The following is a 10993-nucleotide window of genomic DNA, read 5'->3' as shown; positions in this document are numbered from 1 at the left end:
TATTTTGTTTTTGAAGGCCCACATGCAAAACTTGAGAGCCTCAAGTCCAAGCCAGTTGTGGCAATTCTAGCCTACTTTTTTTTTATATTCAAGTGTGTTGTAGGGAAGGAGGAGAATAAGTCTGCTTTCTTGAATATTATGCCTAATTAATTACGTATAAAATACTTTTACCAAAGTTCTATGCAAGGTAGAAGACTTACAGATGGCATGAAAAAGATAAAGTCTTTTCCATGTTTTTTTTTTTTTTTTTTTTGAGACAGAGTTTCACTCTGGTCGCCCAGGCTGGAGTGCAGTGGGCCAGTGTCGCCTCACGGCAACCTCCGCCTCCCAGGTTCAAGTGCTTCTCCTGCCTCAGCCTCCTGAGTATCTGGGACTACAGGTCCATGCCACCACACCCAGCTGATTTTGTATTTCTAGTAGAGACGTGGTTTCGCTATTTTGTCCAGGCTGCTCTCGAACTCCTGACCTCAGGTTATCTGCTCCCCACGGCATCCCAAAGTGCTGGGATTACAGGCGTGAACTACCGTGCTTGGCCTCTGTGTACTTCTTTTTTGTTGTTATTGTTTTTGAGATGGAGTTTCACTCTTGTCATACAGGCTGGAGTGCAGTGGCGCCATCTCAGCTCACTGCAACCTCTGTCTCCTGGGTTCAAGCGATTCTCATGCCTCAGCCTCCCAAGTAGCTGGGATTACAGGTGTGCACCACCACGCCCAGCTAATTTTTGTATTTTTAGTAAAGACAGGGTTTCACCATGTTGGCTAGGCTGGTCTCGAACTCCTAACCTCAGGTGATCTACCCACTTCAGTCTCCCAAAGCGCTGGGATTACAGGTGTGAGCCACCGTACCTGGCCCATGTACTTCTTACTTAGTTTTTCTTCCCGCGTTTTATGTTTACATTTGCAATTATGTCTTCTTCTTTCAACAAATATTACAGGTTTTCATAATCTCAGATATTTGTTTTTAGAGCATGATGTAATGTTCCTTTGCATTAGGTACACTGATTATGGGTTTCCAACAAAAAGTTTTCAGGTCTAAAAATGATCACATCATGCAGTATACCCAGGAATCAAACCTGCACATCTATCCCCTAAGTCTAAAATGAAAGTTGAAAAAAATAAAAATTATATAAGAGAAAAATTATCACAGTGTTTTATAAAATAAGAAAGCAGACCACGCGTGGTGACTGAGGCTTGTAATCCCAGCACTTTAGGAGGCCAAGGCAGGCGGATTGCTTGAGCTCAGGAGTTTGAGACCAGCCTGGCCGAAATAGTGAAACTCTGTCTCTACAAACACACACACACACACACACACACACACGGTGAAACTCTGTCTCTACAAACACACACACACACACACACACACACACACACACAAATTTAGCCAGGCATGGTGGCACATGCCTGTAGTCCCAGCTACTCGGGAGGCTGAGGTGGGAGGATTGCTTGAGCTTGGGAGGCAGAGGCTGCGGTGAGCCAAGATCACACCACTGCACTCCAGCCTGGGCGCCAGAGCAAGACTCTGTCTACAAAAAACAACAAACAAAAACAGCAATTTGCCAGGTAAGCCTTTTATGTTGCCTTTGATAGTTTTATAGATCCTTGGGATTTTTGCTCACTTAGGTTTATGATTGAATGTGTATCCCATCTAACTGTGTACTTGACATTTGCTTTTAAAACAAACTCCTGTTCGAAGTAAATGTTGAAAGAGAGGGCTAGGTTGATTTTTTTTGTATTCATTCATTCATTCATTCATTCATTCATTTATTTATGTATTCAGGGTCTTGGCTGTGTTACCTAGGCTGGAGTGTGAGAGTATGATCATGGCTCACTGCAACCTAGACCTCTTGGATTCAAATGATGCTCCCACTTCAGCCTCCCAAGTAGCTGGGACCACAGGTGCACACCACCATGTCCAGCTAATTTTTAGATTTTTTTTGTAGAGACATGGTCTTTCTGTGTTGCCCCGGCTAGTCTCGTACTCCAGGGCTCAAGCAATGGCCCCACCTTGGCCTCCCAAAATGAAGATTACAAGTGTGAGCCACCGTGCCTAATTGATTTTTTTTTATTGGAAATTTTGATACTGTTACGTTGTCACTGAGGCAGACAACTTAAAAATAATCTTGAGTATCATTCTGTGCCGATGTTAGAATTTAATATGCTGTTCGTAGGCCAGGCTCAGTAGCTCACGCCTGTAATCTCAGCACTTTGGGACACCAAAAGCAGGAGGATCTCTTGAGCCCCCAGGAGTTTAAGACAAGCCTGGGCAACATAAAGAGACCCCCATCTCTAAAAAAAAAAAAAAAGAAAAATTAGCCAGACATGATGATGCCAACCTGTAGTCCTGGCTACTTGGGAAGCTGAGGTAGGAGGATCGCTTGAGCCCAGGAATTTGAGGCTGCAATGAACTATGATTACACCACTGTACTCCAGCCAGGGTGACAGAGCAAGACCCTATCTCTAAAACTATTTTTAAAAATAAAACAATATGTTGTTCATATTATCCTAATGTAGTGTTTTACTGAATGGAATTCCTTAAAGGATTCTTTTCCCCAAGGATATTAACTCAAGGTAAATTATAATAGGATTGCAGATAAATTAAGCATCTTTATCTTTGATTACAGAGATATTTAGCATATGACTATAGATAATTTCCCCCTCATATTTTCTTGGGCTTCTAGTATTTATGTATCAAGAAAATTATTTCCTTATGTTTGAAATGGTGACATTTCTGAAGTGTACCAGCAGAGGATACAGGGATTTTTGTTTGTTTTTCATTTTCTTATTTACTGAAGAAATAAAGGCATTTTAGTTTATAAATGGACTGTTTCTTTTTTCCAGGAAAACTAATATTCATAATTATGGGAAAACCGTGGTCTCTTCAAAAGGGCATAATAAAATGTAGATATTAGACATTATTTCAAATCGTTTTTTGTTATTTGTAGATTAATTAAAACAGTAACCATACCTCTGGAAGACAGAATAACAGAAGTAGTTTGACTAAATGAAGTTTGAAGTAGTGTATTACTTCTCTGGATTTGTTCTTAATTTCAAGCTTGTATTTATCCATATGAATAGTGCTTTTGATGGATCAAATTATGAATAAAACTCTCACTTTCGAGAGGTATAATGCTTTCTGGGATAAAAGTTAAATCTACTGAAAGAATCATGTAAACAAAATCAAAAGCAAGAGGTAATTTAATGGAGAAGAATTTTAAAAAGATTTAAAATATGTTCTGGTGGATAACACTGTGGACCACAGTAAGGAGACCTGCGCTCTCATGCCAATTTGTTCCTCCCAAGCTGTTTTCCTCTCCATTTTCTTCATCAGCTGAGCTTCCTGAAACCAGGAAGCTGATGAAGCTTAAGCTTCAGGGCCCCTGCCAAGGCCCTGGGAGGGTCCCTAGCATGGGGCTTACATGGTCATATGCTTTCGTAACACCAAGGTGCAGGGCCAGAGGTCTTACCACAATGTGAATCTGTCCTAGGTTGCCTGGCATTGGAAGTTAAATGGGTATTAGAGGAAAAACAGGGTTTGAAATGTATAGAGCTGGCCGGGCGCAGTGGCTCATGCCTGTAAACCCAGCACTTTGGGAGGCAGAGGCAGGCAGATCACTTGAGGTCAGCAATTCAAGACCAGCCTGGCCAACATGGTGAAACCCTGTCTCTACTAAAAATACAAAAATTAGCCAGGCATGGTGGTGTGCGCCTGTAGTCCTGGCTACTTGGGAAGCTGAGATAGGAGAATTGCTTGAACCTGAGAGGTGGAGGTTGCAGTGAGCCGAGATCATGCCACTGCCCTGCAGCCTGGGTGACAGAGTGAGACCCTGTCTCAAAAAAAAAAAAAAAAAAAGTAAAAGTACCTAGTAGAACGTAATCTGTAGAAAATGTCAAATAATCAGATACGAAAAATTGGAAAAATTGTTAGCAGAGGATTTGGGTCTCATCAATACCTAGCACAACCCTGCAGCAGTAATACAAATAGTGTACCTACATAGCTGTGTAAAGACATACTTGTGAATTTTGTATCCTATAATTAAAAAAAATTATCAACTATGCCAGAGGAAGGACTGAATTTCTCTCTATATATATAAAAAAAGATATTACAAACTCATACAGTGAAGTGACAAAGAGTATGCATCCAAAAAAGTTGGAAAAAATAATATATAGATATGTCAAGCAGTTAATAAAAATAGAATGTTATTTTTCTGGATTTTGTTATATTTCTGCTGTGTCAAGTAAAATTTATAATTTGTAATTTCTGTTACCATTGCACATAAATATTCACATTTAAAAGTACCTGACTTTGGCCGGGCGCGGTGGCTCACACCTGTAATCCCAGCACTTTGGGAGGCTGAGGCGGGTGGATCACAAGGTCAGGAGATGGAGACCATCCTGGCTAACACAGTGAAACCCCGTCTCTACTAAAAATACAAAAAAATTAGCCGGGCGTTGTGGTGGCTGCCTGTAGTCCCAGCTACTTGGGAGGCTGAGGCAGGAGAATGGCGTGAACCCAAGAGGCAGAGCTTGCAGTGAGCCGAGATTGCACCACTGCACTCCAGCCTGGGCGACAGAACGAGACTCCGTCTCAAAAAAAAAAAAAAAAAAAAAAAAAGTACCTGACTTTGTATTTATTCTTTTTTCTTAGTGGGTCCTTCAAATTGTATAAGCTTTAGGCCCCACAAAACCTAGTATTACCCAGCTTGTTGTATAATGAAGAGGTTAAATTATATTCAGGGATTAAAATGAAGTAAGAAGTCATGAAAATGATTTCATTCCTGAAATATCAATATAGATAATTCCATCATGTTTGGGTGAAATATCTATAAAACTAACACACTTTTAATAATTCTGACTTTCTGCTGTGATAATTCCAGTGGGTTGTTATGCTAACAGTCTCTCTTTTCTATGCCTCATCAAAGACCTCTTCCAAAGGAGGGGATAAAGGAGGGAGAAAACCCTATCCTTTCACGTGGAAAAGTCGTATTACCCCTCTAAGCTTTAGTTTCTTCCTCTAAAAAATAAAGTTAGAAACCTCTCCCTGAGATCTGAAATATCACGGTTGAATTTCTGATGTTCCTGGATCCAAATGCCTAGTTTTTAGTTAAATAGATAAAACTCAAATTGATAATATTTCCTTGTTAGCATAGGTACAAATTCTATGGAGATATTGATTAAAATACAAGACTAGCCAGGTAAAGTGGCTCATGGCTGTAATCCTAGCTCTTTGGGAGGCTGAGGTGGGAGGGTCACTTGAGGCCAGGAGTTCATGACAAGCCCGGGCAACATAGTGCAACCCTGTCTCTACAAAAATAAAATTTAAAAATTAGCTGGGCATAGTGGCACACACCTGTAGTCCGAGCTACTGGGGAGGCTGAGGCAGTAGGATCACTTGATCCCAGGAGTTTGAGGCAGCAGTGAGTGACCCATGATCATGCCATTGCACTCCAGCCTGGATGACAGTCAGATCCTGTCTCTAAAAAAATAATAAAGGCCAGGTGTGGTGGCTCACGCCTGTAATCCTAGCACTTTGGGAGGCCGAGGCAAGCAGATCAGCTGAGGTCAGGAGTTCAAGAGCAGCCTGGCCAACATGGTGAAACCCCATCTCTACTAAAAATACAAAAATTAGCCGGATGTGGTGGCAGGCGCTTGTAATCCCAGCTACCTGGGAGGCTGAGGCAGGAGATTCACTGGAACCCGGGAGGCGGAGGCTGCAGTGAGCCGATATTGAGCCACTGCATTCCAGCCTGAACAACAGAGTGAGACTCTTGTCTCTAAATAAATAAATAAAACTACAAAACTAAATTACTGTATTCTTCAACTAATGGGACACAATATTCTTTTTTTTCTTTTTTGAGACAGAGTCTCACTCTGTCGCCCAGGCTGGAGTGCAGTGGCATGATCTCAGCTCACTGCAACCTCCACTTCCAGGGTTCAAGCTATTCTCCTGCCTCAGCCTCCAAAGTAGCTGGGATTACAGGCACGTGCCAACACACCCAGCTAATTTTTGTATTCTTAGTAGAGATGGGGTTTCACCGTGTTGGCCAGGCTGGTCTTGAACTCCTGGCCTCGAACTCCTGGCCTCAAGTGATCCACCTGCCTCTGCCTCCCAAAGTGCTGGGATTACAGGCGTGAGCCACTGCGCCCAGCCAGGACACAATACTCTTGCATAAAGAAACGAAACTCTGGACAGTTCCGTTGTTGTGGGCTTTCTTATTTTCCTGCTTTGGCAATTGCTAACCAGAAAACTAGAAACCAACACAGAAAGAGGAGAAAGAGTATTTGGAGTGTCTGTATGAGTGTAAAATGTGATTGGGATTGTGGAAATACATAGATGGAGAGTTACTTATACTCCCAACCCCTCTGTATTCCAGGATGTTCACATATATGTCATGGACTAGGAAATTGGCTGCTGTGGTCTAAATGTACCCCCCAAAATTCATATATTGAAACATAATTGCCAATATGCTACAATTAAGAGGTGGGGTCTTTAGAAAGTAATTAAGTCATGAGGGCAGAGCTCTTATGAATGGGATTAATGATCTTACAAAAGGTGCAAGGAAGCTGCTTGTTCCTTTTCACTCTTTCTACCATGTTAATATGCATCAAGAAAGCACCATTTTGGAAGCAGGGAGTGACGCTGAACCTGCTGGCGCTGATCTTGGATTTTCCAACCTCCAGAACTGTGAGAAATAAATTTCTGTTGTTTATAAATTACCCACTCTAAGATATTTTGTTATAGTAGCAGGAATGGACTGAGACACTGGCATATTCCATAATTTGTAGATTTTATATTTTTATTGCATACAAATTGTGCTATAAATATAAATACATTATAGAAGTGACCATTTTAAAAAGACATCCCATATATTAGATTTTAAAATGCTTTGTGTGGAATTTTACAAAAAGTATAGTGAAGCACTCTTTACCTCTCAAGTATGTCACTGATAAGGGTTTATTGATATTATCATCTCTATTTTATTTATTTTGAGACAGAGTCTTGCTTTGTTGCTCAGGCTGGAGTGCAGTGGTGTGATCTCAGCTCACCACAACATCGCCTCCTGGGTTCAAGCGATTCTCCTGCCTCAGCCACCCGGTTAGCTGGGACTACAGGCACGCACCACTATGCCCAGCTAAATTTTTTGTATTTTTAGTAGAGATGGGGTTTCACCATGTTGGCCAGGCTGGTCTTGAACTCTAGGCCTCAAAGGCACCTCCTGGGTTGAAGTGATTCTTCTCCCTCAGCCTCCCAAGTAGCTGGGAGGCCACCATACCCGGCTAATTTTTGTATTTTTAGTAGAGACAGGGTTTTGCCGTGTTGGCCAGACTGGTCTCGAACTCCTGGCCTCAAGTGATCTGCCTGCCTTGGCCGCCCAAAGTGTGAACCACTGCGCCCAGCTAGTGCTTCTCAAAATTCAATGTAAATATTAATCATCTAGTGTGGGGGTTCCCACTCCCTGGGGCACAGATTGGTACTGGTCTGTGGCCTGTTAGGAACCTGGCTGCACAGCAGGAGGTGACCAGCGGGCAAGTGAGTGAAGATTCATCTACATTTACACCCACTCCCCATCACTCTCATTACAGCCTGAGCTCTGCCTCTTGTCACATCATCAGCAGCATTAGATTCTCATAGAAGCGCGAATCCTATTGCAAACTGTTCATGTGAGGGATCTAGGTTACATGCTCCTTATGAGAATCTAATGCCTGATGATCTGTCACTGACTCCCATCACCCCCGGATGGGACTGCCTAGTTGCAGGAAAACAATATCAGCGCTTCCACTGATTCTACATTATGGTGAGTTGTATAATTAATTATTTCATTATATATTACAATGTAATAATAATAGAAGTAAAGTGCACTGGCCAGACATGGTGGCTTACACCTATAATCCCAGTACTTTGGGAGGCCAAGGCAGGTGGATCATTTGAGGCCAGGAGTTTGAGACCTGCCTTGACCAACATGACGAAACCCCATCTCTACTAAAAAATACAAAAATCAGCTGGGTGTGGTGGCACATGCCTGTAGTCCCTGCTACTCTGGAGGCTGAGGCATGAGAATCTCTCAAACTCAGGAGGCAGTGGTTGCAGTGAGCCAAGATTGCACAACTGCACTCCAGCCTGGGCAACAGAGCGAGACTGCCTCAAAAAAAAAAAAAAAAAGTGCACAATAAATACAATGTACTTGAATCATCCCAAAACCATCCCCATCCCCTGCCAGTCCATGGAAAAAATATCCTCCATGAAACCAGTCCTTGGTGCCAAAATGGTTGCGAACCGCTGATCTACGGGATCTTGTTAAATGCAGATTCTTATTTAATAGATCTCAAAATGAGGCTCAAGATTCTGCATTTCTAGCAAGCTACCAGATAACGTTTATGGTGGTCTGACAACTACCCTTTGAGTAGCAAGAATCTAGACTACAGCAGTGATTCCAAAGTTATCAAAGCATTTGGGAAACAGAATAAACAGAGATTTTAGTTCCCCACTCCAACCCATTAAAACCAGAATCTCAGTTTCTGAGGCCCTGGAAATATGTATTTTTTAATGCTTTTCAACTGGTTCCAGTGATCAATCGGTATTTTCAGACTTTAGGTCCTGACCTACTTAGTTTTTAATGAAATCAATGATTTAGACTGTGACCAGAAATTTTAAAAGATAAGCAATAGAGTAGAAAATATCAATGTGCACTTCACATAAGAATAAGTATTATTTCATGAAATCAGGCTGGGCGTGGTGGCTCATGCCTGCAATCCCAGCACTTTGGGAGGCTGAGGCAGGTGGATCACTTCAGGTCAGGAGTTTGAAAACAGCCTGACCAACATGGTGAAACCCTGCCTCTACTAAAAATACAAAATTAGCCGGGCGTGGTGGTGCACAACTGTAATCCCAGCTCTTTGGGAGGCTGAGGCAGGAGAATTGCTTGAACCCGGGAGGCGGAGGTTGCAGTGAGCTGGAATCGCATCATTGCACTCCAGTCTGTGCAACAAGAGCGAAACTCCATCTCAGAAAAAAAAAAAAAAAAAAAGCATTATTTCATGAAATCTTTGCCTCAGTTATATATCCATGTAATATGTATGTGCTAGGTCACAATGTAAAATGCATTTCTATGGATCACAAAAAATGTTTGGAAAATTCCAACTATTTGGTGTTATTATATTAATAGTTCTCATTCCATCTCCCCTCTGACACTTTATACTCTTTTTTTGTTTTTTTGCGACGGAGTCTTGCTCTGTCGCCCAGGCTGGAGTGCAGTGGCGTGATCTTGGCTCACTGCAAGCTCCGCCTCCTGGGTTCACACCATTCTCCTGCCTCAGCCTCCTGAGTAGCTGGGACTACAGGCGCCCGCCACCACACCAGGCTAATTTTTTGTAATTTTAGTAGAGGCGGGGTTTCACCGTGTTAACCAGGATGGTCTCGATCTCCTGACCTCGTGATCCACCCACCTCAGCCTCCCAAAGTGCTGGGATTACAGGCATGAGCCAGTGCGCCCAGCCGACACTTTATACTCTTAAAATTTATTAAGAAGCCCAAAGAGCTGCTGTTTATCTGAATAGTGTCTATCAACAACTACTGTATTATGAGCTATGATGGCACCATTGCGCTACAGTCTGGGTGACAGAGACTCTGTCTCAAAAAAGGTTTAATTTCTGTTTTAGAAATTAAAATTGAAATTAAGAAATATAATTCATTACTAATTCGTTTAACGTAACAATTAGAGGAAACCCGGGTGCCACCAAGATGCCGGCTTACCACTCTTCTCTCATGGATCCTGACAACAAACTCGTTGGAAACATGGCATTCTTACCTATCAGAAGTCAATTCAAAGGACCTGCCCCTAGAGAGACAAAAGATACAGATATTGTGGATGAAGCCATTTATTACTTCAAGGCCAATGTCTTCTTCAAAAACTATGAAATTAAGAATGAAGCTGACAGGACCTTGATATATATACCTCTCTACATTTCTGAGTGTCTGAAGAAACTCCAAAAGTGTAATTCCAGAAGCCAAGGTGAGAAAGAAATGTATACACAGGGAATCAATAATTTTCCTATTCCTGGAGAGCCTAGTTTTCCACTTAATGCAATTTATACCAAACCTGCAAACAGGAAGATGAAGTGATGAGAGCCTGTTTACAACAGCTAAGGCAAGAGACTGGACTGAGACTTTGTGAGCAAGTTTTCAACCCTCAGAATGATCAACCCAGCACGTGGTGGACTTGCTTTGTGAAGAGACAGTTCATGAACAAGAGTCTTTCAGGACCTGGACAGTGAAGGGAGCCCAGGCAGCCACCATCTCCAGAGCCCTGAGCAGCATTTTCCAACAAGATGTACACAATCTTTTGCCTTTATTTCATAAAGTTTTATACAGAAGAGAGAAGACCAGAAGAGCATGTCTTTACTTGAAAAACTCTTGATCAAGAATTCGGGTGGGAGCAAAGAAAGTGGGTTATCAAGGGTTATTTGAAATTTTCTGCAGTATTAAGCTGGCACTTAATAAGAAGTAATAATAAAGAAATTTCTAACATTCAAAAAAATAACAATTAGAAACTCATATATTAGCATAAATAATACACATGTTTATGAAATAATAATTAGGCCAGGTGTGGTGGCTCACACCTGTAATCTCAACACTTTGGGAGGGCGAAGTGTGCAGATTGCTTTAGTTTTGAGACCAGCCTAGGCAACATGGTGAAACCCCATCTCTACTAAAAATTAGACAGGCATGGTAGCACGTGCCTGTAGTCCCAGCTACCTGGGAGGCTAAGATAGGAGGATCACCTGAGCCTAGGAGATCGAGGCTGCAGTGAACCATGATCGTACCACTGCACTCCATCCAGCCTGGGACACAGAGTGAGACCCTGTCTTAAATAAAACAACAACAACAACAAAACAAACAGTAGCTTTGTTTTACACTTTTCAAATCTAATGTCTGGAGTGGTACAAACACCCTAAGGTGTTACCAGTGAGTTTTGTGAGTGCAGGAAAATCTGTGCCTT

General features: G+C 42.0%; 1 pseudogene; it reads left to right on the top strand.

Annotated features, from left to right (window-relative positions):
* The first annotated feature begins 9717 nt into the window (after window positions 1-9717).
* On the top strand, window positions 9718-10395 carry LOC100615627 (actin-related protein 2/3 complex subunit 3-like; annotated as a pseudogene).
* Window positions 10396-10993: the final 598 nt, after the last annotated feature.

Source organism: Pan troglodytes, chromosome 1 (assembly GCF_028858775.2).
Source record: "Pan troglodytes isolate AG18354 chromosome 1, NHGRI_mPanTro3-v2.0_pri, whole genome shotgun sequence".
NCBI classification, from domain to species: domain Eukaryota; kingdom Metazoa; phylum Chordata; class Mammalia; order Primates; family Hominidae; genus Pan; species Pan troglodytes.
This window is presented reverse-complemented; position numbering and strand designations above follow the sequence as displayed.